Source organism: Gavialis gangeticus, unplaced genomic scaffold (assembly GCF_001723915.1).
Source record: "Gavialis gangeticus isolate Ggan-Ray unplaced genomic scaffold, GavGan_comp1, whole genome shotgun sequence".
NCBI lineage: Eukaryota > Metazoa > Chordata > Crocodylia > Gavialidae > Gavialis > Gavialis gangeticus.
Genome location: NW_017729024.1, coordinates 13,252,512 through 13,258,219, shown reverse-complemented (window position 1 = coordinate 13,258,219; position 5,708 = coordinate 13,252,512). Strand labels below are relative to the sequence as shown.

Genomic DNA, 5,708 nt, shown 5'->3' with positions numbered 1-5,708 from the left:
AAACTATACACGTCAGGCACTGAGAGCCCTCAGGCCCTTGAGCCCTGGGGGGAACACTCGACCCCTCACCAGAACTCACCTGGGCAACACAGAGGACATGTCTGCAGCCTATAAGCGACCCCACAGTAGCAGCACACTCCTCCACTACAATGGAGGGAGGGGCATGAAGCCAGAGACCAAAGCTTCCGTCCAGAGGGGCTGAAACCCCAGGAGTGAACTGCTCAGAGCTGGTTTCAGCCATTCCAGCAAAAATAGGATTAACCCTGCAAGGAAACAGAGGGGTGGGGGATGGGCAGCCATCTGCAGGCAGGGAACAAAGAAGCTGGAAACAAACAACAAACCCCAGGGGAGAGGAGAAAGGTAAGCAATGTGTCAGGGAAGGGAAGGGAAAACAATAAGCAACATAAAGCTGCAGGGAGAGGGAGAGAAGACAAAAAACAACCTGAGGGAGGGGGAAGGGCGGGCAGAGTGTTACTGAAGGAAAAAAGGCCTGAGAAACAGTGTGGGTGGAAAGGCAGGAAACAGTCATGAAAAGTGTGGGACTACAGTGGGAAAGGGATCAGACTGTCTTGGAGGGAAAACAAAATAAGAGGAGAAAGGCTCACAACACAGGAAGAAGCTTTCAGAGCTGTGAGCAAACCATCCTGTCAGTGGCAATTTTGAAAGCAAGAAAGAAGGACCACAAGTGTTGGTGTTCCCTACAGGAGGGCTTCTTTGGTAGTGAAGCAAGACTAAGCTATTGTGACCAGTCCTCTGTTGTTCAGCCTTTTCAGTGTTCTTTGGCTAACACACAGAAACTAAAGACTTCTATATTGTTTAGGCAATTATATCCTGAATTTGGGGTTTGATTCTACTTAATCTTCCAGAAGAAAATCCCTCTGTGCTTAAGGCACCCGATTACTTACATCTTAACACAAAACGCAGCTGGTAAAGGTTTGCCTAATAGCTTTATGGTAAGTTCACTTGTCCAGGAAGTCAGAAACCTGATCTAAGCTCTTCTCACACTAACAGGATTCAGATCCACATCTCTCATTTCCTAGAACACTGTGCTAGTCACCAGGCAATGAGGAAAGCTAGGTAGGAGTCCACCCTACAACCACTCCTGTGAAAGTTGCTCCACGAAGCCACTAAAAAGAGCAAGATTTCTGGAACCAGAATGAGAGCAAGTAAGAGAGAGTGACTGTGGGCAAGCAAGATGACTACTTTTCCATGAAGACAGAGTCCCAGGCTTTGGCTTCGGCTGAAAAGAATGGCATGTGTTTCATGGGCTTTCAGTTCTGCTTGCTCTAACCACCTGAGTTGTGGTCCTCCTCCTGGTCAGAATTTGTTGGTCAGTTTTTCTCTATCAGGTGTGATCTAGTTATTTACCTTTCAGACTTGACTACTTCCAGTTCTTTTCTACAGTGGATATGGCTATGGTCAGCTCTGACCTTCCTTTCTTTGATCAGAAACTATTCTGCCTTGCTTGATACCTCTGGTTCATCTGGTATTCTCAGGCACTATGTAAGGTATAGGTATGTTGACATTTTATATATAGTTCTAGGTGGCAGGGTTGGAAGGAGGTGGTTGTATCCCCTTACATTACCTACCTATAAAGAGTAATATGTTTGATATGTATGGAATGTGCTACTCTAATAGAGGTGGTGCAGATAGCAAAACCTGTAGTTAACACTAATCCTTTCCATTATATGGCCCTATTTTATGTTGCTTATAACTTTGCCAAATACATATTTATACATGGTTTCACTACCTATGAAGCAGATTTGTTTTCTTATTGTTGCAAGTGATGTTAAAAAACTTGGCAGTTTATATCTGGAAATCTCAATCAGTCCAATCACCTTTTCTAAGAAGAATAAAGTAGAACCTAAATGCTAGAAAATGAGAAATCCAAGGGACATACTATAATTGGCAGCTTCCCGAAACAGGCATCACCTGCTTCTTTACAGGTCCTGCCACAGCTGTAACCCTAGCCAATTCTTGTCTAACTTGGCTTAGTCACTACCATGACACTCAATAACTTTGAATCACCTCTGGTGGCTGAGATACAGAGAAATACATGTAATGCTAGGTATTAAAGACAGAACTTCTTTTGCTGTGAACAAACCAAATATCACTGATGCACCTGTTTTATGTTCAGAATGGGAAGATAGTCAAAAAGGAAGTGGCCAGCTTTAAAGAGAAACAGTATTTTCAGTTTCTGAAAATAGCCCAGAGATATAACTGTTTAATAAGAATATGTGCCTAATATATGTTTAAGATAAACTTGGTTATTTTTCATCCTTTACATATTTTATTTCATACATATTTTTGTAACATGTTTTAGTATGTATAAATTTTGTTTTCACTATTCTGGGATGTCATTTAATTTCATTTTCTGTTTTTGAACTTAAGAGGTTGCACAGATCAGTTGGAGGGAAGGTGTGTAAGCAAGTATTCAATAAATCCCATGACATCTTATTGGTTTGGCTTTTATGCTTTAAACTTTGATTTTTAGTTCTCCGCGTAATTAAGAACATTAAAAGTCTTTAGTTGTGCACTAAGTCAGCATCCCTTGATGCACTAATTTTGGTAATTCTGAAAATGATTTTCCAACCAAAATATTAATTTCCCTGATACCCAACAGGAATAGCAGCTAAAACTACACTTCAGATGAGGAAATTATAACAGGTCAGGAGTTTGTAGGAACATGACAGACTAGAGAAAAATATCGGTCACTGATAAAAGAAGTCTCCATTGGAACTTAAAAGTGTTCAATATCTTAGGATGTTAGGGACAAGGAAAAAAAGCATTTGGTGTATGACATACCTGTTCCTCTTTGCTGCCAGAATCCAGTTTAGAAGGTATACAAAAGTGTCTTATAATGAAGTGAACAAAGATTTTCCAAACCTACAAGGGTGGTAACCCTGGAGCTATGAAGGAAAAAAAAAAGTATCTGTTAGAAACCACAGAACACTTGTTAGTATTTCAGAGGATTGTAGCAAAGGGGTTTTCATGTTGGTTAGCTGAAAGAGACAAGAGAACTTACTATGAAGTATGGTGTGACATTTTTTTTTTCAGTTTGACCATGAGTCTGTGCAACATAGAATCTCTGCGACCTGGAGCATAGCTAGGAAGAAAAAAGCATAAAATATATGGCTCTTGTAGTTAAAAAAAGGTCATCTGGATCTGAACCTATATAAATAATTACTTAATATAGTGTAAGCTACTACATAACACAAACATGGTATTTTATCTGTTGCTTCAAACCAGCTACACAAAATGTTACATTTGGTACACACATGCACTAAGAGGTAACGTGGTAACTCTACTTACATATACAGCAAAATAGACTAGAGCAGGGGTGGCCAAAATACTGACCTCAGGCCATATCCAGCCCACTAATTGATCCTATCCAGCCCACCAGCTGCCATTGCGAGTCTGACAAGGGAGGGCTCTGCCCCATGCTGCTTCCCTCTGCCGCAGCTGGGGCCGAGCTGGGCTGAGCTACACAGCACACAAACTCCTCTAGCCCCCACATCCATCTCCTCCCTTTCCCCCTGCTTAGCTTCCTTTTGATGCCAGGACTGTGCAGCCACATCACCACAGCTGCCGGCAACTGGGCCTACACAGGATGAGGTGCAATGCAATGCACCAAGTAGCTGTCCTGCCTACCCACTGCAGTGAGCTCCTGCTGCTGCAGCACCACTAGAAGGTGAGTTCATGAGCAGGGGGGTGCTCAGCCTGGGGCAGCCATCTCTGACTTTCCCACTGTGGTATAGCAGCAGCAGCAGCTCATTGCTGTGGACAGGCAAGCAGGATGGCTACTCTGTAGCGCATCAAATCCCATCCCATGTGGGCCTAGCTGCCAGCAACTGCAGTGCCAGGATTGTGCAGCACCAACATGAAGTCAGGCTGGGGAGGGATCTGGGGGGGTTAAGGAGTCTGTGCGCTGTTTCCTCGCCCAGCCTGGCCCTGGCTGTGGCAGAGTGGAGCAGTGTGGGTTGCAGCCCTTCCTCCTCAGGCTCCCGGCAATGGCCAGTGGACTAGACAGGATCAACTGGCATCTCCCTGGCCCCCACCCCCTCAGCCCTCAACAGTTCACCAAAACTCCTTAAGCGGTCCTCCAGCCCAAATAATTGCCCGCCCCGGACTACAGACTGCTGAATTGATGGCTGGTAAATTAAGGCCTTTTAATTTTGCTAAGCAGCCAGATTTCCAAGCCTCTAAACAGAACATAGGAATTATGCAAGGCAATGATTTTGCAAGGAAAAGCACAAACCCACAGGGATAGCAGTTGAATCAGAGTTGCTCATCCGACACACCATTCACCAGATAATGTCAGCACTATGGAACTGGGTGGAGGAAAAGGCTGCATTTGATGCCTCTGTCTGTTGAAACAACAGAATTTTGCTAAGTTGCTAGTTCTGAGAAGCTAACTGAATCAAAATCTGTGTTTCAAACGAGTGTCTGGAAAAGTTATTTTTTCCCTTTGAGTTAAAATCCCATCCAATATGATATGTTAATAAACATTCATTCCACATATGGAGTTAAAAAAGCAAGAGCTGCCTTCAAACATACCCATGGCATCTGGGCATGATGCATATAGAAAATCAAATAAATAGCTTTGGAGAAAATGTTTAATTTAGAGCAGAGATGTGCCTGAGCTCTATAGGTCTGGTGGGTGGGAGGGGTTATATTCACAACTGAAGCATTGGATCAGGTCCACTTCTACCTTGATTGATCAGGTGAAGATTCCACAGTAGCTATAGGGTCAGGGACCAAATCCAGTCCAACCAAATTTTCAGTTGCACAGATAGCCATATTGTGGTGCTGAGAATACCTCATTGGCAGCTGTTTAGCACATGTGAAGCATGCTTGCTGTACCCTTCCATGGATTAAAAGAGACACTTGCAACTTCCAATTTCATAGTGTTTCTGTCTGATATATATGATCTTGTGGCCCTCCAAAGACAGGAGTTCATTTGGGGAACTTAAAAGTTCACAAAAAGATCGAACCACTTGTATAAGTGATTTCCTATTCACTATGAGCAAGGATCACAGAGTCAACCCCTCCAGTAGGTTCTGTAAACTCTGCCATCCCACTTATATCCTTAATTTAGCTGCTTAGTACTGTCTTTGACTTTGCTCAGAAGGTTAGCTCTGCCTTGATAGCTTCTTAAGTTTTTGTATGACATTAATTAATTTGAATGCTATTTCTATATCCAGAAAATTGCAATAGTTCATTAGGAATCAGTTTCTGTGCAAGGATATAACCATGATTGTGACAGTGATTTGGTTAACAGACTCAGGAAGCATAATGCTTACCGTTTTTTGTTAGCAGTATTTGGAGACCCTAGATGTAGTTCCAATTTTAGGCTATTTTTAATCCTTGTTTAGTTCTGAAAACAGAATTGGAAGCTAAGTACACCTGAGTTTGAATCCCAGGTCTGACACCTGACTTCTTTTATAGCCTTAAAGAAATCACACTTAGCCAGAAGGCCACATCTTTACCTGGTGTCTGTCAGTCACTGATGTCAATAGAGCTAGCCTGACCTACATCCGCTGAGGGTCTATCTCTGTCTTACAGAAGTGGCTAGTGATCTTAAGAACCTCCATTTTTAGGTCCTCATCTTTTGACTCATCTTAAACTCTCTACAGTTAAGCTTCCACATTTGTAAAGTGTAGAGCTAGTTGAAAAAAGGACATTTTTCACAATAGTTTCAGTGAAAA

General features: G+C 42.6%; 1 long non-coding RNA gene across 2 annotated transcripts in view; it reads right to left on the bottom strand.

Moving 5' to 3' along the window:
- The window catches only part of LOC109297249, a 127,806-nt gene extending 123,440 nt beyond the window's left edge, over positions 1-4,366 (bottom strand). The window contains exons 1-3 of one of the 2 annotated variants that reach the window (XR_002097260.1): positions 4,259-4,366; positions 3,026-3,106; positions 2,806-2,909 (exon numbers count right to left, since the gene is read on the bottom strand). This is a non-coding gene — a long non-coding RNA (uncharacterized LOC109297249). The remainder of the gene's footprint in view (positions 1-2,805; positions 2,910-3,025; positions 3,107-4,258) is intronic. The other variant, XR_002097259.1, reaches the window with a different exon arrangement.
- Positions 4,367-5,708: the final 1,342 nt, after the last annotated feature.